Here is a 25,584-nt window from a genome sequence, read left to right on the forward strand (position 1 = left end):
CAGGAAGCAGACGCCTCCCGTCTCACGCCGGCCACCAAGAACCCGAGGAAGGCTTCAAAACGCCCCTGAGACGGGCGACCCAGGGGCAAGGAGACCCATCTCTCTAGAGCTGGTGCACAGACCACTCCATCCCCCGGTGGAGGGCCGAGAGGAGAATCTTTTGTTTCTTTTTTCGCCGCATGCCCCAGAGGCTGTGGTACCCAAAGGTTCAGCAAAAGAGCAGTGGGGCTCGAGTCCCCTCGATGTGGCACACTTGAGCTCTGCCCCGCTGCGAGGCCCCACCCGCCGGTATGTCCGACATGATTATCCCCTTGGTCCCCCTTGAATTTGGACGCGTGGCTCGTGCTTTCCAACCCGTCACCATGGCTGACCTGGACCGTCCGACTCGGCTACACGATCAGTTCACCAGGTGCCCGCCCAGGTTCAGCAGTGTCCGCTTCACCACAGTGAAGGGTGAGAACACCGCTACCTTGCGTGCAGAGTTTGCGACCCTCCTGAGCAAGGGCGCGATAGAGCCTGTCCCTCCAGCCGAGATGAGGAAAGGGTTCTACAGCCCTTACTTCATCGTACCAAAGAAAGGCGGTGGGTTGCGACCAATCTTGGACCTGCAAGTACTGAACTGGGCCTTGCACAGACTCCCGTTCAAGATGCTGACGCATAAACGCATTCTAGCGAGCGTCCGATATCTAGATTGGTTCACGGCAGTAGACCTGAAGGACGCGTACTTCCATGTCTCGGTCCTACCTCGACACAGACCCTTTGAAGGCCAGGCTTACCAGTACAAGGTCCTCCCTTTCGGCCTCTCCTTGTCCCCTCGGCAGCCCTTGCCCCACTAAGGGAAGTGGGCATCCGCATTTTCAACTATCTCGACGACTGGCTGATTTTAGCTCACTCTCGAGAGTTGCTATGCACACACTGGGACCTCCTGCTCCGGCACCTCAGCCGACTGGGGCTTCGGGTCAACTGGGAAAAGAGCAAGCTCTCCCCGGTTCAGAGCATCTTTTTTCTCGGTCTGGAGTTGGACTCAGTCTCGATGACAGCGCACCTCACGAACGAGCGCGCACAGTCGGTGCTGAACTGTCTGAAGGCATTCAGATGGAGAACAACGATTCCACTGAAACACTTTCAGAGGCTCCTGGGGCATATGGCGTCCTTAGCGGCGGCCACACCGCTCAGGTTGATGCATATGAGACCGCTTCAGCACTGGCTTTGGACTCAAGTCCCGAGATGGGCATGGTGCGACGGGACACATCGTGTGACCATCATGCCGGTCTGTTGCCGCCTTTTCAGCCCTTGGAACGACCTGGCATTTCTACGGGCAGGGGTTCCCCTAGAGCAGGTCACCAGGCGCGTCATGGTTACAACATGACGGGCTGGGGTGCCGTATACAACACAAAAGTCTGCCCGTCTTGCGCCGCTAGTCCACGTAACACAGTTCAGATAGTTGTGGCGTTTTGTATAGAGACCCCTAGTGTCACTACATCGACACAACGTCGAGTGAGTGACAGATAGAGAATGTCATGACGTTGTGTCCCTCTTGCCACAATGCTGAACTACCCGCTGAAATGGCCGGGACCTTGTCTCGGCTCCTCAGCACAAAACCTGAATGAGTGGTTGCATACCAGCTACTTTTATACCTGTATGTCTGGGGGAGTGGCATGCAAATTCCACTCGCCAATTCTCATTGACCTTTTTTCAAAAGATCAGAGGTGTTTCGGGCTCCCAAGAGTGACCCCTAGTGTCACTACATCGACACAACGTCTCGTTCCCTCCATCAGGGAACGGGGGTTACGAAAGTAACCATGACATTTTATTTGCTGGAAATCTTACTCTCAGTGAAGGCAGTCACATACATCCAACAATTAGAATTTCACAACTGGTCACAAGACATGAGGCAATGGCAATAGTGCTTGACAATGGCACTTGACATCACTGATGTGAAAGCTGTCGAAACAAAGTTGAGGCGGCAATTTTGAATGCTTAAATGAGCGTGGGTTGGTATCTGACTGTTACGGTGTATAGTGACACATAAAGCCAGATGGTGATGCATAAAGATTGTTGCATAAAGCCCTAAAATTGTATTGGTTCCTCACACAAAGTGATCACACGGCATCGGGAGATCTGGAATAGAGTGCAAAAATAGCATGGATTATTTGTATGAAAGTTTTTATGGTGCTTTTCTCCTTTCTTGAGCTGCAACTCGGAAATTCGGAAAACTTCCTTTGCATCCCATGGCAAACAAACAATGAGCAAATAAGCCATAAATAAATAAAGCAATAAGTAAATGATGACAGAATCTTAATTTCATTTTAAAATGTAACCTTGGGTAAAGTATTAAAATCCTCCAAAATTTGTTGAATATGGCATCAGAATGATATTTTAAATATAGACAAAGGACAATGTTTTGGTGATGCAGGTAACAGACCAAGGATGACACTTTGGTGGCGCAGGTGAAAAGTCACTATGGGGACATATCTTTATGAGAGTGTGTTTGTTTAACCCTTAGAAGTGCTAGGTTTCTGATTTATTCATGGAAGGCTCTGGGGTTGAGGAATAATTCCAAATGTGCACGCTATGGGTCTTCTAAACTGTCCTTTGAAGGACAGAAATTTGTGGGTAAGGTATGTGGTGCAGTACGCAGCACTCCATGTGCCCCATCCTTCGCACAATGTGGAGGGGATAGAACCAAGACTGACAAGCTCTCTGTGGCAGTTTTGTGTATGTGAGATAGTATATGAAACACATATTATGAGCCAAGATTCAGAATTGTGTTCAGGGTGCACTGAGGCAGTGAAGGCACAAGTCCTTTATTTTCTAACATGGTTGTCATACTGTGGTTTATTCCAGCCTTTTGATAACATATTTTCCCAAATTGATCTCAGAACTCATCTCAGGGGTATACTATTTAGATGTAAAATTGATAATAATAAAGAATGTTTATCCAAAGGAAAGCTCAATAGGTTAGCTGAATTTTGTTTTATGTTCATAGATACAGCTTGAAGGGGGGGGGGGCGGGGGGGGGAATTGTCTCTGGCTCCTTCCTTCAGCTGATTACGATCTCATTGAGCTCCAGTGTGGCATAAATTTGAGGGGTGTGACCACAAAATACAAGCGAAAAGTCATGTAAGAGGAGGCAATGATTGGTCATTACTCTGTCATTCTTTTAATGCAATAATGACCGCTTTAGTCTCATGCTGGCAGCAGGTATCCGCAGATCGCTATTTACAGAGTTAGCAAGTAACTGACTTGGACATCACCATTTTTGGTCATATCCAAACCAAAATGAACTTAAAATGAGTAGAAACGTCAAATGATCTGTAAGCGAGCCGGTTATACAGTAAGTGCACTTTACTTAAAGGTACAGCTCCGTACCATCATTACAGAGTAGATGGTAACTGATCTGAAATTAAGCTGACTAAAAAATAATAATAATAGGAAAACAGATACAAGATACATGAAACATAGTTCATATATATTTTGGCATATGTAGGCTACATAATAGAATTCCACTATTATTTGGGAAAATATGTGTTTGTAACGGGTTTATTGTGGGGTATACCCTTACCGCTTTCTCTCTCTCCAGACAAACGCTCCACCATGCCCCCACCTCCACAGTGTTACATATATGAAAACAGCCATTTTTGTATTGTTTTGAAATATATGTTGTTGCATGTGTAGTATGTGTCATGTAATATGTGACTCTTTTATTTCAGTGAACACCATACATACATACTGTATACATACATATCATAGGCCTATGTGTTTTACATACTATTGTGATATACAGTACATATCAAATGGAACTGAAATGTGAATTTACATTGGACTACAAAAACTGAGATGTCCCTCTGCCCCCTCATTTCAAAAGTCCACCACATACCATTGATGTCTGGTGACTATAACTGAGTGAGAGAGTCGTAATAACAGGTGCCATCTAGTTTTGTATTATTAACTGACTACACAGGGATAAAAGGGTATACATTAGTAGAAGACAATCTATTACATGCTAAGCACATGTTTTGTACTTCATCACTGACAACCTCCAATGGTTCAGGGTTTTATCTAAGGAGAATTCAACAACCTGTCAGAAATACAAGATAAGCATTTGATTAAGGATGGATCAGGGGAGTGTTGGACTGCAGCTTTGGCCTCCAAAAGGATGGGATAGACTCATCAGTTGCTGTAGACTGATGTCCAGGCTGCTGAATCCATGGGATATTTTCTTGGAATGACTTGATGAGTTTTTGGGTCCAATCAATACGCATTCTACAGCCCATCTGTAACGCTGTGCTCAATGCATTCCCTACGTCACAAACCCATGAGTTTCTCCAGACAGCAGTGCACACAAGAGCAATACTCCTTGTCTGCAAAGGTAGGCAGATTTAAAGAGAGTATGAGAAAAGAAAAAGAAAGAGCAGGAGAAAGAAAGAGAAAAATTAAGTAAGAAGAGAATGCCTGGGAAGAAAGAAGGAGAAATAGAGAGACAGTGAGAGAGACATATCAAGATTCTTAATCAAAAACATATCCGCACCCTGCAATCGATTTGCGAATCAGTGCTTACAGATTGCAGCATGCTGCGCAGCAGGACTGAAAACAACCTCCCTTTTTCTAGACAGCAAAACATCCTTGTATCTCATTATGGCAATTTTATGTCATTTGTTTGTTTCCAACCAATAATGAATTTGTTCAGTTGTAGAGAGATTATTATCTCTTCCACTATAACACCTTGATGCACTTGAGATATAGAAAGTAAAGCCTTGCTAGCCATTGTATGAACAAGAGCAAGGTCATGGGTTGATCATGTGCCTCTTGTAAAATGTGAAGTATTAACAACTATTTAATTACATTTGAATGAATGTCAGAAATATAGACCTTTTGCTGGGCTGCTATCATTGCTGTCTCCATAGTGACCCTCTCAATAGAGTGTAACAGTGCCCGCCCACTTTTCCACCATCTGGATTCTGAAAGTATTTTTCCCAATATTTTTTTTTCTATAGGCTTTTCATAAAATCCTTCATAAAAGAGTTCTAAACCATGAACCAAACCAACCAGCTCTGAGGTGAATCACAACATTATACATTTTGATTTAAAGCAAAAAAGTATTTGAAAATCTGTCAGAAAGACAATGGTACAAGTCTTTGACAAGCACACAAACTATAATCCAATGAAGCTTTGCAAATTACATAAATAAAAAACTATGGAAATATATAAAACTATTGATTTAGGTTGATCATTATAAGTATAGAAACAGTATATTTTACATTTATCGAAAAACATTTCGATATATACAAATATATAAGTAGTTTGAGGGTGAAGTGGGACCGATTTGATTGCGTCATTCACAGTGTGTCATGGAAGTGGTCGGTCGCTTCTGGGCTCCTTTGGTGGGCTTTGTTGGCCGTGGTTTTCTGATTTGTGGATCTTTCTCTGCTGGACCAGGGATAGATGTTCACCAGAAATTCCACTATTAAACATCATTTTTAAACAATGTACTGTAGGTCTGTCTTTAAAGGTTTATAAGTTATCGTAAAAAAATTGATCTTTACTTACGGAACCCAAGTGTTGCGCTCTTTACTGAACCATGTTTGAGCCAATATGCAAGGATAACACACAAACGTAATTTAACCAGGTGAAACAAACATCCTGGAAGCAAGTATTCGATTAGAGTGCTGATGTACAGTAGGTCTTCTGCAATCCACATAACACAATAACTTGAATTTCATTAAACTAAAACTGACACATAACATCTAAACATTCAACAAACAAGGAACCTGCACTCAAACATTGTAAACAGAGCTGGTCTGGCAGGCAATTTCATACGTTTCTTACGTGATGGAGGAATTAAAACTTTAAACTCCATTGTTAAACATTTTAACAATATTAGGCACCAAAAATGTGTTACTCTTTCTCTCTAAGTCACTCAGTCTATGCTCTTTCTTGACTAACATTAGCACTATCTTTCCATCCAAGTTGCAAATTTAATTAAAGCAAAAATTAAAATATCGTAAAAACATGCAAATGAAGCCACGTTTCAGTCCTGTGTGTTTAAGGGAACAAAATCATCACTTCTGGGGAAACTGGCTCAAAATAGAAACATTTGAGTTACTATGCAAGTATATTGATGATATTTGCTGAGCGAATTATGTATTCACATGGCTGTTGAGGCAGTCAGACATCTTTTTTTATGTGCAACTATATTTCTATATAATAGGAATTAATTAAATTAATTTGTTTCCATTGTAGTTTATGCACTTTGTTTCCATTGTTCTTAACTAAAAAAAAAATGTATCCCCCTCAAGTGAGTGTTTTAGTTTTTATGTGCATTTTGAAACCTTTTTTCGCATTGTGTTTCCATCCAACATTTTTTATGTAATATCCCACAATTCAAAAATAGCCCCAAAAAATAGCCTGGGTTAGTGAGTCAGTACATGACTCCACAATCAACCTTTGTTCTGTCATAAATATTTTCCTAAAATTGCATTCTCCCATTTTATGTAATACTGACCTGAGTCGGTATCTTATGTATGGCATCTTATTTAACAAAAATTTGGACACTATAGGAAAATTTAAAGTAGATTTAAATTCAGAATAATCCACTATAATTAGCATCAATGACTTTTGATGCTTGATTGAGTCAACTAATGTTGTCAGTTCCATTTGATGGACCAGGCTGACAGAACCAGAGAGAATCATAAGCATCAGAAAATCTAACACCTTCTTGATTGATCTGTCAGACTCAGCATTAATGTCTGGGGTTAAATTAGTTATCGAACACCTCCAGGCTAATATCATCTATTTCCTGACTGTCCATGCTGTGAGACCTGCAGCAGTTGCATAAATAACAAATTAAAATCTATTTCAGGTCAAATACCAGCTCCTCTGCTCATCTTAGTCTTCTGAAGGATAGGAGAAGCCAGTGACAGTATTTGTTTTCTCGGTGACAGTCTAAATGTACCTTTAAGTGCTCTGAGATGTGAACTAATGTTTAAAGTTTCCATTGTATGACTTTTTTAAATTCAAAATGGAGTTTTATAAACTCTGTATATAGATCTTTATTAATGACCTTTTAAGGAACTGATGTTCTCAACAATAATGTAAGTAGGTCATTAATAGAGATCTATATACAGGCTACTGAAAGTCTACTGAATGTTTGTTGAAACACTGTTTACTAGCTATAGCAAGCCAGTAGATAAGTCACTTATAGTCAGTTAAATATCTACTTGGGACCATCAAAATAAAGTGTGACCTGTCTTTCTTTCTATGCTCCATTAGTTGAAGCAGTTTATAGCGTGAAGTTGCTTCCACAAACTTGCTGCTTCAGCACTTTATATGTCAAACAGTTCTCTACGACTGCTGCTATCTAAATTTCCCACCCAGAGCGGCCGGATGCATGAAGCTGCTTCCGCAAACTGGCTGCTTCGGCTCTGTATACATGTCAAAAAGCTCACTACAACTGTTCATATGTTCTACTATCTAAATTTTCCACCCAGAGCGGCAGACTGCGTGAAGCTGCTTCCGCAAACTGGCTGCTTTGGCTCTGTATACATGTCAAACAGCTCTCTACGACTGCTCATATGTTCTCTTATCTAAACTTTCCACCCAGATCAGTCCATGCCTCCGTGAATGGACACTTCTCCGGCTTCATTCCACCCAGCCCTATTACAGCTTCATTTGAATGCGAGGGAAACAAAGATTAACTATTTAATTTAATCATCATTCCAACGCTCCCCAGTGTTTCAGTCTGGTTCTCCCACATAGCTGATTCCTGTCAGCCTCATTACCCCGCAGCGCAGCTCGTTTAGGGCGTAATCCATTCAGCGATTCTGTTTGTCAACTTCTAACATGAATATCATGAACATTTTCCCTTCAAAGTGCCCTTCGGAGCATGATTTATCCCATTCGGAACACAGGGGCAATCATGCAACAGCGAACTCCTTCCAATCGACTGATACTCTAATTACAACTTCTTTTCAAACCAACGCAGACATTTTAGTGCAAGCTCGCTGCTGCGCAGCACTCGCTCTGACCATTCCACAGCACACTGCATTTATACACAGTCTCTGTCCGAACAGACACAAGCCAAATTCGGCTCCGCAAGAGGCGGATCACATGCCGCATCCCAACTCATTCATAATCATTCTGCAAACTCGCCTCTCCTCCTCTCAGCATTCGAGCTTGCCACGCATCCCCGATGCTACAAACTTCCACTCATCTTTACACTATAACATTACTTTCCATCCTCCCGTTAGGAAAAATGCTTCACGCAAGTAAAATCAGTCTATTGTTTTATTTTACAGTCTTCTCTACTTTTGCCCGAATCATTGGATTACACATTTTATATACAAGCTAGACCATACAACTTAATTGCTGCATGCGCTTAAAAGCGTTCAATAATCTGTCATAATTTTACGCTCCACCCAAGTTTAAAGTAACAGGTTTGAATCGACGCCGAATGACTCAACTTAGCACCTTGCTTAATATTCCAATATTTCAGATTTTCTGTAGAATTTATTACAAGTCATCATTTTAAACAAATCATTTTATTCACCACACTACTGTAAACTGTGCTCTTATAGTATCTATTAAATCCAACTCTCAGGCACTTACGATTTCATACGTCCTCATCAAATGAGACGAGTCACCCCGAGCCAATAATACAGAGTCATGAAATGACTCGCATTACATCAGAAAATAGTCGACAAAGCTCCAAACCATGCGCTCAAGTTAACAAACCTCAAACTACGGTATTCATCTGGGCACTCAGTTTCAGGTGCCTTCCAATTTCATGACAAACCAACTCTAATTAATGTCATTCCTATGCACATCAGAATCAGAATCAGAATGAGCTTTATTGCCAAGTATGCTTACACATTCAAGGAATTTGTCTTGGTGACAGGAGCTTCCAGTACACAACAATACAAAACAGCAACAAGACTTTTAAAAAATAATTACAAATTGAATAGAAAAAAATTTGAAAATAAAATAAAGTATATATAGAATACACAATAGACAATATATATATATATATATACACATATACACATACACACATACACACATACATACATACACACATACATGCATACACATACGTAGTGCAAATCTAAATACAAATCAGTTATATACAGTGCAAGGGAATGTAATGGCAGAAGAGGTTGGATGTGTTGGACAATATAAAAAGACTAAGCTGTGTAATGCACTGTGGCAGCGGGGGTGTGGTCAAGCATCTCACTATCCACCAACGCCTGGTTCAACCCGAGGCATTGGTCACAACTAAAATGGTGAAGGTGAAATGTGTACACGGGGATATTCACAAGTATCCGGTGGTGACCCTGACGATTAAATTCCAGGGGAAAAAGCATAGAGTGGAGGCTGCGGTTAGTTCCCGCCTCACCCATCCACTGATTTTGGGGACTGATTGGCCTGATTTTAGAGTTTTATTAAAGGGAATTTGCGTGGATGGGTCCTGTACGAAGTTAGGGAGATGTGTAATGTGCGATGCTCTGGCAGGGGAGGCGGAGCCGGGGCCGTCCTCGACAGCTCCACGTCATAATGACGAGAGAGGGGGAGAGGCTGCAACCCCTCCCCTTCTCAGGGAATTCCCTGAGGGGGATTTCCCTTTGGAGCAGTCGTGAGACGAAACCCTCAAACACGCCTTCGACCAAGTGAGAGTCATCGATGGTCAATGACTCCAGCCGGACATCGCCCTTTCATACCCCTATTTTGTGATTATAAATGAGCGGTTGTATAGAGTGACACAGGACACTCAAACTAAAGAGGATACAACCCAACTTTTGATTCCAAGGAGCTGTCGGGAAATGGTATTCCAGGCGGCTCATTATAATCCCATGGCGGGTCATCTAGGAGAAAGGAAAACACTGAACCGTCTAATAGCCCGTTTCTATTGGCCGGGCATTGGCGGCGATGTCCGCAGGTGGTGTACGGCATGCATCGAATGCCAACTGGTTAACCCACCGGCTACCCCAAAAGCGTCATTGCGCCCTCTCCCTTTGATCGAGGTCCCCTTTGAGAGAATTGGAATGGACCTCGTCGGGCCATTAGAATGGTCAGCACGCGGACATCGCTTTGTATTGGTCCTAGTGGACTATGCAACGCGATATCTGGAAGCAGTGCCTCTTCGCAACATCTCAGCACGCAGTGTTGCAGAGGCACTCTTCAAAATAATCTCCCGGGTGGGGATTCCGAAAGAAATCGTCACCGATCAGGGCACAACATTTATGTCACGGACACTATGTGAACTGTATGAGTTGTTAAATATTAAATCGATTTGCACCAGCGTATACCATCCTCAAACGGATGGCCTGGTAGAACGATTTAATAAAACCCTCAAAAACATGATTCGTAAGTTCGTGCACGAAGATGCTAGAAATTGGGATAAATGGCTCGACCCCCTGTTATTTGCAGTACGAGAGGTCCCGCAAGCCTCCACTGGCTTCTCCCCATTCGAGCTGCTGTATGGGCGACGCCCATGCGGCGTGCTTGATGTATTGCGAGAGGCCTAGGAGGAGGGACCTTCAAACAGCAAAAATGAAATTCAATACATTCTTGATCTTAAAGCAAAACTCCACACTTTGGGACAGCTAACACAGGAGAATTTGCTCCAAGCCCAAGAACGACAGCGCCGACTGTATGACAGGGGAACTCAGCTAAGGGAATTTGCACCTGGAGATAAAGTGCTTGTATTTCTTCCCACATCGAGCTCCAAATTACTCGCCAAGTGGCAAGGGCCCTTTGAGGTCACACGACGAGTGGGAGATCTCGATTATGAGGTTAAATGAACCGATAGAGGGGGCACACGTCAAATATACCACCTCAATCTCCTGAAATTGTGGAGGGAGGCGGTTCCCGTGACGTTGGCTAGGGTAGTTCCCGAGAAGGCGGAGCTCGGACCGGAGGTGAGTTCAAAACATAAACAGTTCACCCCAGTCATTTGCGGGGACCACCTCTCACCAAGTCAACTCGCGGAGGTTGCTAGGTTGCAACAGGAGTTTGCGGACGTGTTCTCCCCTCCACTGGGACATACAAACTTCATCCATCACCACATCGAGACCGAGCCGGGGGTCGTGGTACGTAGCCGCCCCTATCGATTACCCGAACACAAGAAGAAAATTGTTCGGGAAGAACTGGATGCAATGCTTGATATGGGGGTAATAAAAGAATCCCACAGCGATTGGTCCAGCCCAGTTGTTCTAGTGCCTAAGAGCGACGGGTCTGTACGGTTCTGTGTGGATTATAGAAAAGTCAATGCGGTGTCTAAATTTGATGCAACGCCTTGCGTTGATGAGTTGCTCAATCGGTTGGGCACTGCTCGATTTTATTCGACATTGGATTTGATGAAGGGTTATTGGCAGATCCCCTTGACACCAATTTCCCGTGAGAAAACCGCCTTCTCCACACCGTTTGGATTACACCAATTTGTGACACTTCCGTTCGGTTTGTTTGGGGCCCCGGGTACGTTTCAGCATCTCATGGACCGAATCCTCAGACCACATTCAGCTTATGCCGCTGCCTATTTAGATGACATCATCATTTATAGCAATGATTGGCAGCGGCACATGCAACATCTGAGGGCGTTTCTGAGATCGCTACGCCGAGCGGGACTCACAGCGAACCCAAAGAAGTGCGCGATTGGACGGGTGGAGGTATGGTATCTGGGGTTCCACTTGGGCCACGGGCAGGTGCGTCCCCAAATTGACAAGACAGCGGCGATTGCGACCTGCCCGAGACCCAAGACCAAAAAGGGTGTGAGACAGTTCCTGGGGCTGGCTGGCTATTATAGAAGGTTCGTGCCAAATTATTCGGACGTCACCAGCCCGCTGACTAATCTCACTAAAAAGGGAGCTCCAGATCCGGTCCAGTGGACGGAGCAGTGTCAGCGGGTGTTCACGCAAGTTAAAGCTGCACTTTGCGGGGGGGGGGCGCTTTTACATTCACCTGACTTCTCTCTCCCTTTTGTTTTACAGACAGATGCTTCAGACAGGGGGCTGGGGGCCATACTCTCGCAGGTGGTGGAGGGGGAGGAGCGCCCGGTGTTGTACATTAGCTGTAAGCTCTCCTTGAGGGAAACTAAGTACAGCACCGTAGAAAAGGATTGTCTTGCCATCAAATGTGCGGTCCTCATTCTCCGATACTACCTGTTGGGGCGGGCCTTCACCCTCTGTTCCGATCACACCCCACTCCAGTGGCTCCACCGCATGAAAGATACCAATGCCCGGATCACCAGTTGGTACCTGGCTCTTCAGCAGTTTAAGTTCAAGGTGGTCCACAGACCGGGGGCGCAGATGGCTGTCACCGAATTCCTTTCCAGGAATGGGGGGGAGTGGTAGGCAGGCCGGATGCCGCCCCGGCCTGAGTCGGGCGGTGGGGATATGTGGCAGCGGGGGCGTGGTCAAGCATCTCTCCGGAGAGAGAGAAAGCGGTAAGGGCGCTTACACCTGAGCTAAATTATGTCTAACACCTGTCTCTAATTGCAGTGAGCACGGGAGAGCAGCATAAATAGAGCCACACCGCAAGTAGAAGAGGGAGAGCCTGGGCACCACAGACCCGAATAAGAACCAAAGAGTTTTATTGTTACTAATGATGAGAGTTTATTTTGTGAAGCGGTGTGTGATTATATATTAACTTACTGAATAACGCAAAGACTCTGAGACTGCAATTCTGCTGCAGAGAGATAATAAAACCTTACCTGAAGCAGGAAAGCTGCTTCTCGCCTCCTCCTTTACACGCACATTAATTATTGCTCAGTGGGGCAGTTTTAACTGTTCATGAGATGGATAGCCTGTGGGAAAAAACTGTTCCTGCGCCTGATGGTTCTGGTGCTCAGAGCTCTGAAGCATTGGCCAGAAGGCAACAGTTCAAAAAGGTAGTGGGCAGGGTGAGTAGGGTCCAGAGTGATTTTTCCAGCCTTTTCCTCACTTTTTCCCTTGTTTACTGCATAATCCACAGACCTGTTTGCTCGATAAGCAAATTGAAGGGTATCTAGAAAGGGTCCAGTGATGTCCTGCAGGTGGGCCAACACCAGTCTCTCAAATGACTTCATGACCACAGACGTCAGAGCGACAGGTCTGTGGTCATTAAGTCCTGTGATTTTTGGTTTCTTTGGGATGGGGATGATAGTGGAGCATTTGAAGCAGCATGGGACTTCACACTGCTCCAGTGATCTATTGAAGATCTGTGTGAAGATGGGGGCCAGCTGGTTAGCACAGGATCTAAGACATGCAGGTGAAACGACATCTGGGCCCTGTGCTTTCCTTATCTTTTGTTTTCGAAAGACACGGCAAACATCATCTTCACAGATCTAAAGTGCAAGTTGAGTAGCAGAAGGGGGGAGGAGGGGGCTGCAGGAGGTGTTGGTGTTTGTGAGAATTAAAGGTCAGAGTGGGTGTGGGGTTTGAGATTGGGCCTTTCAAATCTACAGTAGAACACATTCAGGTCGTCAGCCAGTTGTTGGTCCACCACAGTGTTGGGGGTAGGAGTCCTGTAATTTGTAAGTTGTTTCATGCCACTCCACACTGATGCAGGGTCATTAGCTGAAAACTTGTTTTTCAGCTTCTTAGAGTATCTTCTTTTAGCCACTCTGATTTCCTTATTCAGTGTGTTCCTAGCCTGATTGTACAAGACTTTATCCTCACCCCTGTAAGCATCCTCTTTGGCCTGACTAAGCTGCCTGAGTTCTGCTGCAAACCATGGTTTGTTGTTGTTAAATGTAAAATAAGTCCTAGTAGGGATGCACATATCCTCACAGAAACTGATATATGATGTAACAGTATCTGTAAGCTCATCCAGACTGGTGTCTGCAGCCTCAAAAACACATGCAAGCAAGTTTTCTGACATTGTTTCACATATGTTCCAAACATTTAATCTAGCAAACAATCACATTCAGGCATCCACAGATGCTATGTTTTCCATGTTACCATGTTTTCCATCGTCTCAACATATCCCTAAGCAGCACAAATGTGCTGTCCGGGTGCCGCAACTGCGGTGTATTTCAGGCCATGCGACTAAACCTCCCATTACACAGCAAACAGTGCAATGCACAGTCCAAACGCTGCAACTGTGGTGTCTTTCGGGCCATGCAAAAAAAAACTCCCACTACGCTGCAAACAGCGCACACGCTGTCCAAGCGCCACAACTGCGCTGTGCGATCAAACCTCCCACTACACTGCAAACAGTGCAAATATGATGTTCAAGCGCTGCCACTCTGGTGTCTTTAGGGCCATACCACAAATTTGCACTACACAGCAAACAGTGCAAATACGCTGTCCAACGCCGGAACCGTTCACGTGCCACAACCACGGCATGTCTTTCAGACCATGCGTCTCAGCCACCATGGCTCCGTAACCCATATTATGCCACTCATACTAAAAAAACCATCACCCACCTAGCAACTGACAACAATCAGGCTGTTTCAGGTCTTCCCTAAACACTTCACCATAAGTCTGCATCTCCACATCAATCAATTAAATTCGAAAATAGCCTACCATACGCACTCACGACGAATGCCGCGCTCAACCCATTTGTACCACAGAGTGAATTCTTGCTTATATGCAGCGTAAACTTTTCAGATGAAAACATGGGGTCTTTCTGTTAAATGCAGCGTGAGTCCATGCTCCAGGATTCATCCCATTTACCCTACCATAGTATGCCGTGTGGGCCCATGCCTGCAGATCCAGCTCGTATGCTCTACCATTGAACGCTGTGCGGTCCTGCGCCCGAGGATTCAGCCCATTCATATCACAAATGCCCATGCAAACACGTATCCTGACATTGCCGCATATGTTCCAGATGCCTTAGTTTTTCCAAGCAACATATTCTCTCTGCCAACATCAATCCCTCTACCCCTTCCTATCCAAGGGCCACTAGAGCAGATTCCCACACGAAGCTGCCTCCGCTGGGGAACCCTGCTCCAGACCCATTCCCCTCTTCACTTTAACCCCTCCCTTCTACCATTTTAACCTCTCCTACTCCGGAACCTTTCCCTGCGTGAGGCTGCCTCTGAAAGTGAACTTCACCTCAAATCCCTCCTCAGCTAACTATAATTAAAGCAGAACACATTCCATGCTCAAAAAAACATATTGCTGACTCTTTCCCATTTTTTCTTTCAGAGATCCAGAGCCTTGGCCCAGTCAGCGAACCCAACACCAACCCCAATTTCTCCTCATTCAGAACTGAAATTCCTAAAATCAATTTCAATATTGATTCGGTGATTTCAAAAATCAAGCAGTATTCCAAATCTGGTTCCAAAAACACCTCAAATCCGTCCTGCTCAATTCCGGCATCTCAGATAAACTATACTCAAGCCATTCCTTTCGCATTGACACCACAAACACAGCAGCCCATAAAGGCCTGACCGAAAACCAAATATGATTACTGGGCCGCTGGTCATCCGACGCATATCTCGGCTACATCTGCACCACAGTCTCAATATCAGGAAAGCACATCAAGCCCTAATTAGCAAAATGCAAACATTCATATTTAGGGTCAGTGGGACGCTTGCTTCATCCTTGACTTTCCAATAGGCTGGCCCCACCGTTCGGACGCAGCTGGGGTCCACCCCGGCCAGTCCGGAAGCCCCCCATCCCACAACACAGGACTCAAGGGCTCTCCCGTTCGAATAACAGTGGGGGTTCTCCCGCTCGAATGCAGTGCGAACTAACTCACGTTTATTTGTATCGTGGGCCCCAGCGTTCAGGCGTAATGATCCCTCCAGTGCTTTTCAGCTCTCACAGAGCCCATTCCCCATTCAATTGCAGGTTGGGCTCGCCTGCTCGAGCAGAGCAGTGCTCCGTCCTTCGGGGTTCTCCCGCTCGCTGCAGGGGTCCATCCGTCAAACTCACCAAGCCTGGAGGGAGATTTAAGGTTCAGTCTGGGCGGCTAGGATTCACACCTCCATCCAGGGCATGCGGGGCGGCCCCCGCGTTCAGGCATAACGATTCCTCCAGCGCTTTTCAGTTCTCGCAGAGCTCATTTACATGCAGCCGTAACTGCCACTGTCTCTTCTGTGCTTCCACCTATTTTCATTCTCCATCTCTTCACCTATTCTACACCTCCCAGGTTCTTATCCCCCGAGTGGACCCTAGTGCGAGGCTGCCCCCGCACGTTCTATCATACTTTGGCACCTCTGCCCACCTCTCACAGGACTCAGCAAGCGCCTCCCCCTCCCTCAAATTCATTTCAGCATTTAACGCTCATTTTTGGGGGTACAAAAGGCACCGTAAAATACTTAGTCTCATCTCAAATACAAGTGGAACACAATCAGCTCTGTTGGCTTTGTGACGCTGTGATTAACTGCTAAATAGAGATAAGTCCTGATGTGTTTGAGTCTAGTAGTGTGCCTGAAGCTGAACACCTTATTAGGAAAATAACGAATGACGAATACGCCCGAATAATAGTAAAAATATTCTGATGATTTAACCAAAATAAGTGTAGAAGTATATTTTTAATCAACACATCTAAAATTACTACATGAAAATCTGTGACGTAAATATAATGTCAAAGTCTGGAGTCAATAAAATCAAGGTGTGTAAATACCCTAATGAGAAATGCCTGCAGTGTGTGATGTAATGGAAAAATCAGGTGGCTTTGTTGCTGTCTGTCTAGAACTTGTCAAGAGCAACATAGAAACTATTATTGTTTTCTTACATAAATAATATTTTCCATGTTTTAAAACAGCATTTCTCACTTTTTCAAATATAGGATCTTGCAGTCCGTGGCACATAACCAAATACATTTAAGATCTGTGGCAGTATCTTGGATTTTATTGTGAAACTTATTAGAGCTACACTAATCATGTTGTCATAGCAACATTTGAAAAATTGTATAAGCCTATGTGAATATTTATAGCTGACATGAATAGTTGATTTTAAATTGTAGTTACTGTCATGTGATAAACAGGACCTCAATCTTAGGTTAATAGTACTTATATTTTGCAGCCTTTTGTCTCATTTACTCCTTTATTCCCTTGTCACCTGTGTGTTGGTCTATAAAAGAGTAGGCTAAAAGTGCATGTGCAGGCACACACACTCACACACACATGTCGGTGCAGCTATCATTATGAGGACTCTCCATAGACATAATGATTTTTATACTGTACGAACTATAGATTCTATCCCCTAACCCTAACTCTACCCCTAAACTTAACCCTCACAAAAAACTTTCTGCATTTTTACATTTTCAATAAAACATCGTTTAGTATGTTTTTTTAAGCGATTTGAATTATGGGGACACTAGAAATGTCCTCATAAACCACATTTATAGCATAATACCCTTGTAATTACCAGTTTGTAACCTAAAAAAAGTCCTCGTAAACCACCTAAACCTGCTCACACACACACACACACACACACACACACACACACACACACACACACACACAAATTATTTTTATACTGTACAAACTATAGATTCTATCCCCTTACCCTAACCCTGACAAAAAAACTTTATGCATTTTTACATAAAAAAAACAAACAAACAAACAAAAAAACATTGTTTAGTATATTTTTTAAGCAATTTGAATTATGGGAACACTAGAAATGTCCTCATAAACCAGATTTATAGCATAATACCCTTGTAATTACCAGTTTGTAACCTAAAAGAATTTCCTCATAAACCACCCACACACACACACACACATACACACACACACACGCACAACACGCACACTACAATTATAATTGCGATTCCCTATCTGTCGCTCACTCAAAGTTGTGTCGATGTAGTGACACTAGGGGTCACTCTTGGGAGCCTGAGACACCTCTGGTCTTTGATAAAAGGCCAATGAAAATTGGCGAGTGGTATTTGCATGCCACTCCCCCGGACATACGGGTATAAAAGGAGCTGGTATGCAACCACTCATTCAGATTTTCTCTTCGGAGACGAACGGTCATGCTCATTGAGCTGAATTACTACTGTTCATTCACCTCTGCTGGAACTGACGGCACATTTCAGTGGCTTCTACCTCCTCTGCACTGGTGCACTGCAGAGAACGCCCCTGGGTGCTTCGGCAGAAAAAAGAGAGTATATTTTCTGAAAGAGTTTATTTCTCTAAAAGAGTATATTTCTCTAAAAGGGCGGCACACACAGAACGTCTTTTTAAAGACGCGTCTTTTTAAAGATGCCTTTCCGATTGTGTGTTATTCCTGGTTGCGGTCGTTATCTCTGAACTTCGGATGGTCATGATCGCTGTCTTTCGTGTCTGGGCGCGACCCACATGGAGGCAGCGTTCTTGGATGGTTCATGTTCTCACTGCGAGAACATGACCATGGCAACGTTGCGGTCACGGCTTGCTTTCATAAGAAAGCAAGCCACCCCAGAGGCTCCCCGCCTCAGTCCCTCTACCTATGGGCATGAGGCCAGAACGGCCAGCACTGGGGGTGATTTGGGGACCCTAATGGGATCGCCTCCGCCGGGTATCCCCCCGCGGACCTCCCGTTCCCCAGCACGCTCGTCTGCCCCAGTCGGGCTTCCGGATGAGTCCTCCGGCTCATCTCACGGCGACTCTGGCCTCTTGTTTGGAGCCCGCAAAGATGATGAGCTCTCGAGCACAGCATCGGAGAGCGGGCTTGTCCAGTCAGACGAAGAAGCCTCAGCTGGGCTCCCCCCCTCGGGGACGATTGCCCAGTCACAGGCTGATGCAGAGATGACGGACATGCTTTCTCGGGCAGCCATGAGCGTCGGGCTAGAGTGGAAGCCTCCACTCTCCCCTGGACCCTCGTGGCTCGATGATTGGTTCCTGGGCTCGCGGCGCCACTCAAAGCAGCCATGCCCCGCTCCAGTGCCTTTCTTCCCAGAAGTGCACGAGGAGCTGATGAAATCGAGTGGGGCACCTTTTACTGCCCGGCCCCGATTCCTCAGTTTCCCCGCCCTCACTACCCTATGCCCGCAGAGTGCCGCCACCTGGCGCAGACACCCAAAGCTCCCGTCCAAGCCCTGTAGGTTCACGTCGTCCCTGACGGCTAAAGCCTACAGCGCTGCTGGACAAGCCGCCTCTGCCCTGCATGCCATGGCTCTCCTGCAGGTCCACCAAGCCAAGACACTAAAAGAACTGCACGATGTTGTCGTCTTGGTCCCCCTTGCGCGGAACTTGGATGCGTGACTTGCACTTTCCAATCTGTCGCGATGGCTGGTCCGGACCGTCCGACTCGGCTACATGATTCAGTGGTATCCACTTCACCTTGGTGAAGGATGAAAATGCTGCTACCTTGCACGCGGAGTTCGCTACCCTCCTACGGAAGGGCGCGATAGAACCTGTCCCTCCGGCCGAGTTTTACAGTTTTACAGCCCCTACTTCATTGTACCGAAAAAAGGCGGTGGGTTGCGGCCAATCTTGGACATGCGAGTACTGAACCGGGCTTTGCACAGACTCCCGTTCAAGATGCTGACGCAAAAACGCATTCTGGCGAGCGTCCGGCATCAAGATTGGTTCGCGGCGGTAGAAGGATGCGTACTTCCACTTCTTGATCCTACCTCGACAAAGACCCTTCCTGCGGTTTGCATTCGAGGGTCAGGTGTATCAGTACAAGGTCCTCCCTTTTGGCCTTTCCCTGTCTCCTTGCGTCTTCATGAAGGTCGCAGAGGCAGCCCTTGCCCCATTAAGGGAAGTGGGCATTCACATTCTCGATGACTGGCTAATCCTATCTAACTCTCGGGACATGTTGTGCACACACAGGGACTTGGTGCTCTCACACCTCAGCCGACTAGGGCTTCGGGTCAACTGGGAAAAGAGCAAACTCCTCCCGGTTCAGAGCATCTCTTTCCTCGGTTTGGAGTTGGTCTCTTTGACAGCGCACCTCACGAACGAGCGCGCCCAATCGGTGCTGGCCTGTTTGAAGGTGTTCAAACAGAAAACAACGGTTCCACTGAAACTTTTTCAGAGGCTCCTGGGGCATATGGCATCCTCAGCGGTAGCCACCCCGCTCGGGTTGATGCATATGATACCGCTTCAGCACTGGCTTCAGACTCGAGTCCCGAGATGGGCATGGCACCGCGGGACACATCGCGTGGTCATCACGCTGGTCTGTCACCGTCTTTTCAGCGCTAGGACCGACCTCTCGTTTCTATGGACAGGTGTTCCCCTAGAACTGTTTTCCAGGTGCGTTGTGGTCATGACAGACACCTCCAAAATGGGCTGGGGCGCTGTTTGCAACAGGCATGCAGCCGCCGACTTGTGGACGGGCCCGCGACTGCATTGGCACTTCAACTGCCTCGAGTTGTTGGCAATTCTGCTCGCCCTGTATACAGCAGGCGCAACATCAGGTCCTACTTGAGCTACGCCAGGAACAGAATCACCGATTCCAAGAGGTGCTACGAGCTCAAGAAGAGGACCGGCATGTGATCCGGAGCCTGCTACACCAGGAGAGAACCCTGGCCGTGGCCCCGGAGCCAGCAACTCACAAGTTGTTCTTATGAAGATGGGGCCCGAAGATGATACCGAGGCCTTCCTGGATCTCTTCGAAAGGATGGACGAGCTCTCCGGCCATGGGCGGCCAGGCTCATCTCATTGGTGTCCAGGGAAGCTCAACTATCGGCGGCGAATCTCCTGGTGTATGACGACCTGAGGAAGACCATCTTGCAGTAGGTAGGCCGCAGCCCGGAGCAATACCAACAGCATTTCCGGTTGATGGAGATGTAAGGGGATGGCCGACCCTTTGCCGGAAGTGGCTGCTGGCTGAGGTCCGCGACGCCGAGGGAATAACCGACCACATGGTGCTGGAGCAGCTGGTCCGTCGGCTACCGAAAGGAATGGCGGAGTGGGTCCAGTGTCACCACCCGACGTCACTGGAGGAGGCCGTCCAACTGGCGGAGGACCAGATGTCAGTATACCAGAGGGTAGAAGAGCCCTCCTAATCTCTCTCCCCTCCCTCTGTGTTTTCCCTTATCTCTTCTCCCTCCCCCCTCCCCTCTCACTCTGCTCTCTCTCCACAGCCCATCCCAGGATCTCCTATCCTCAGGGGATTTCCTGAAGGGGATTTCCCTCTGGAGCAGTTGAGAGACGAAACCCTCAGGCACGCCCTCGGCCAAGTGAAAGTTATTGATGGTCAACAACTCCAGCCGAACATCATGCTTTCATATCGCTATTTAGCCATAATAAAGGAGCGGTTGTACAGTGTGATGCAGGACGCTCAAACAAAGGAAGATACAACCCAGCTCTTAATACCGCAGAGCCGGTGAGAAATGTTGTTCCAGGCAGCTCATTATAATCCGATGGCGGGTCACTTAGGGGAGAGGAAAACACTGAGCCGACTAATGGCCCGTTTCTATTGGCCAGGCATTCATGGCGATTTCCGTAGGTGGTGTGCGGCATGCCGTGAATGTCAGCTGATGAATCCACTGGCCACCCCAAGAGTGCCATTGTGCCCACTTCTGCTGATCGAGGTCCCCTTAAAAAGAATTGGCATGGACCTCGTCGTGCCATTGGAGCGGTCAGCATGCAGACATCACTTTGTATTAGTCCTAGTGGACTATGCAATGTGATATCCGGAAGCAGTGCCTCTGCGCAACATCTCAGCATGCAGTGTTGCGGAGGAACTCGTCAAGATAATCTCCCGGGTGGGGAATTCCGAAAGAAATCCTCACTGATCAAGGTACCAAATTTACGTCACAGACACTCCACGAGCTTTACGAATTGTTGGGTATTAAGTTGATTCGCACCAGTGTTTACCATCCACAAACAGATGGCTTGGTGGCATGATTTAATGAAACTCTTAAAAATATGATTCGTAAGTTCGTGCATGAGGATGCTAGAAATTGGGACAAATGGTCCGATCCCCTGTTATTCGCAGTACAAGATTTCCCACAAGCCTCCACAGGGTTCTCCTCATTCGAGCTGCTGTATGGGCGGTGCCTGTGCGGCGTGCTTGATGTAATACGTGAAGCTTGGGAGGAGCAACCTTCAACCAGAATGAAATCCAATACGTTCTTGATCTTGGAGCAAAACTCCACACTTTAGGGCAACTTACTCAGGAGAATTTGCTCCAAGCTCAGGAACGTCAAAGCTGACAGTATAACAGGGGAACTCGGCTGTGCGAATTTGCACTGGGAGACAAAGTGCTCGTATTACTCCCAACATCGAGCTCCAAATTACTCGCCAAGTGGCAAGCACCATTTGAGGTCACACGACGAGTGGGAGATCTCGATTATGAGGTAAAGTGAAACGATAGAGGGGGCGCACGTCAAATATACCACCTCAACCTCCTGAAATTATGGAGGGAGGCGGTCCCTGTGACCTTGGCTATGGTAGTTCCACAGAGGGTGGAGCTCGGGCCGGAGGTGAATACAAAACCCAATCATATCACCCCTGTCATTTGTGGAGACCACCTCTCACTGTATCAGGTCTCAGAGGTTGCCAAGTTGCAACAGGAGTTTCCTTTCTGCCAGGTCGTACAAACCTCATCCAGCACCACATCGAGGGGGTAGTGGTACGTAGCCATCCCTACCGACTGCCCAAACACAAAAATAAAATAGTTTGGGAAGAATTGGATGCAATGCTTGATATGGGGGTAATAGAGGAATCCCACAGTGATTGGTCCAGCCCAGTTGTTCTGGATGTTAAGAGCGACGGGTCTGTATGGTTCTGTGTGGATTATAGAAAAGTCAATGCAGTGTCTAAATTTGACACCTACCCAATGCCTCGTGTTGATGAGTTGATCAATCGGTTGGGCACCGCTCGATTTTATTAGACACTGGATTTGACAAAGGGTTATTGGCAGATCCCCTTGACACCAATATCCCGTGAAAAAACGGCCTTCTCCACAACATTTGGATTACACCAGTCTGGCTTACGCCACTGCCTATTTAGATGACATCATCATTTACAGTAATGATTGGCAGTGGCACATGCGCATCTGAGGGCGGTTCTGAGATTGCTGTGATGGGTGACACTCACAACAAACCCCAAGAAGTGTGTGATTGGATGGGTGGAGGTACGGTATCTGGGGTTCCACTTGGGCCACGGGCAGGTGCGTCCCCAAATTGACAAAACTGCAACGATTGCGACCTGCCCAAGACCCAAGACCGCTTTACATTCACCTGATTTCTCTCACCCGTTTGTGTTACAGATGGACGCTTCAGACAGAGGTCTGGGGGCAGTGCTCTCGCAGGTGGTGGAGAGGGAGGAGCTCTACATTAGCTGCAAGCTCTCGCTGAGAAAGACTATGTACAGCACCATTGAAAAGGAGTGTCTCACCATCAAGTGGGCAGTCCTCACTCTCTGGTGCTACCTGTTGAGGTGGGCCTTCACTCTCTGCTCAGATCACACCCCACTCCAATGGTTCCACCACATGAAAAATACCAATGCGCGGATCACCTGTTGGTATCTGGCTCTTCAGCCATTTTATGTTCAAGGTGGTCCACAGACCGGGGGCGCAGATGGCTGTCATCGACTTCCTCTTCAGAAATGGGGTGGGGGGGTAGAGTCAGGCGGTGGGGATATGTGGCAGCGGGGGCGTGGTCGAGCGTCCGTCCCGAGAGAGAGAGAAAGCAGTAAGGGCGCACACACCTGAGTCTGATAATGTCTAACACGTTTCTAGTTGCAGTAAGCAGTGGGGAGAGCGATAAAGAGCGACCACGCTTGAGACACGGGGAGAGAGAGAGCCACCAGTCAGGAAGAGACTGTGTTAAACTGTGTGCTGATGAACGTTGTGCTGAAAAGCTTTCTTTAGTTTGTTTAATTAAAAGTCATACCTTTGAGTTGAAGTCCCACGGTTCCTGTTTCCTCCTTTCCCACACTATGACAAATTTGTTACACACTCTTTCACTAGCAGATAAAACCTTCTAAAATGTACAAACTTTTGAATTTTTTTATGTTTTGATGACTAATGGTCATTAACACACACAAAGAAAACAAATGAAAGATTTCTTTTGATGAAAACAGTGTAATATTCCATGTTAAGCTGCTTTTATTTTCATCTTAAATAAACATAAGCTGCGTTTCCATCAAACTTTTTTTATTGGCCTACAAATGTTTGTTTTTTATTTTGAAGAAAAAAAAACATAACAATTGAATTGTACAATAAAGGTGTGTCAATGAAAGCTTGCATATTTGCAAACATAATAATTTACATCACTTGTATACAAGAAGTAAAAAAAATAAAAATAAAAAATAACAAAACATAAATAAAATAAATAAATAAGGAGAAAAAAATCACATTCACATCATTCAAGTGGCAAGAAAGATCATAACAAGTAAGAAAAGAAATGCATTTTTTTTTTTATCGCTAATGTATTTCATTACACTTATTAAGCGCTTGATTTCTAGCATGAATTCTGCAAACCTAGGTCGCATTAAAGTGATGGAAACGGCTTATTCACATGAATGATGACGTGTCATGAGTCATGACCATTTGTAAAGTGTGATGGCAATGCGCTCGTCGGGTGGTAAAGGTGTGCAAGAGCTTGACGTGACTGGCTTAACGAAAAGCCCAACCATGGCACACAATTCTTCAAACGTAGCCCTGGTTAGTCAAAAGTGCCTCATTTGAGCCCTCATTATGTGAGCTATTGCACTTATTCTATGACGTCTCCTGGCAGCATTTAATAACATAATGTACAATTGCTTTTTTTTTTTTTTTTACAGCAAATACAACTCTCCCCAAAGCAAAGAGGTTGTTCTGCTGCTCCATGACAAAAAGGCCGGCTCCCTCAAGATAATGTTCATTTACAGTTCATGGAAACGCGCAATGTTTCGCATTTTAGTCGAGTTTTCAGAAATGTGCATTAAAAATGCAAAACATTTTGATGGAAACCCTTCTATAGACATTAAAGGATAGTTCTCACAAAAATTTAAATTCTCTATCATTTACTCACTTTCATGCCATCCCAGATGTGTATGACTTTCTTTCTTCTGCTGAACACAAACAAAGATTTTTAGAAGAATATTTCAGCTCTGTAGGTTCATACAATGCAAGTGAATGGTGGCCAGACTTTTGAAGCTCCAAAAATCACATAAAGGCAGCATAGAAGTAATCCATACGACTCCAGAGGAATGCAAAAACTTCGGGTGAGAAACAGTTCAATCTTTCAATCGTTTTTTTTTTTTTTTTATTATAAATCTCTACTTTTATTTTCAGAATGTGAAAGTGGAGATTTATTGCAAAAAAGGACTTAAATATTGATCTGTTTCTCACCCACACCCCACATCATATCGCTTCTGAAGACATATATTAAACCACTGGAGTCTTATGGATTACTTTTATGCTGCCTTTGTGATTTTTGGAGCTTTAAAGGTCTGGTCACCATTCACTTGCATTGTATGGATCTACAGAGCTGAAATATTCTTCTAACAATCTTTGTGTTCTGCAGAGGAAAGAAAGTCATACACATATGGGATAGCATGAGGGTGAGTGAATGATGAGATAATTTGCATTTTTGGGTGAATTATCCCATGAAATTAAATGAGCATTTCTATTACTGAACTAAAACACTGAGTTCAGTTGTAATACGACTTTGTAGAGACTTAGCAACTTAGTGACGGTATATTTACAACTGCCAGCATTCATCACCAATTATATGTAGGATAAAACAAATAAATAACAGTATTCAATCCACCAATATATGTAGCGACTTTGG

Source organism: Myxocyprinus asiaticus, chromosome 7 (genome assembly GCF_019703515.2).
Source record: "Myxocyprinus asiaticus isolate MX2 ecotype Aquarium Trade chromosome 7, UBuf_Myxa_2, whole genome shotgun sequence".
NCBI classification, from domain to species: Eukaryota; Metazoa; Chordata; class Actinopteri; order Cypriniformes; family Catostomidae; genus Myxocyprinus; species Myxocyprinus asiaticus.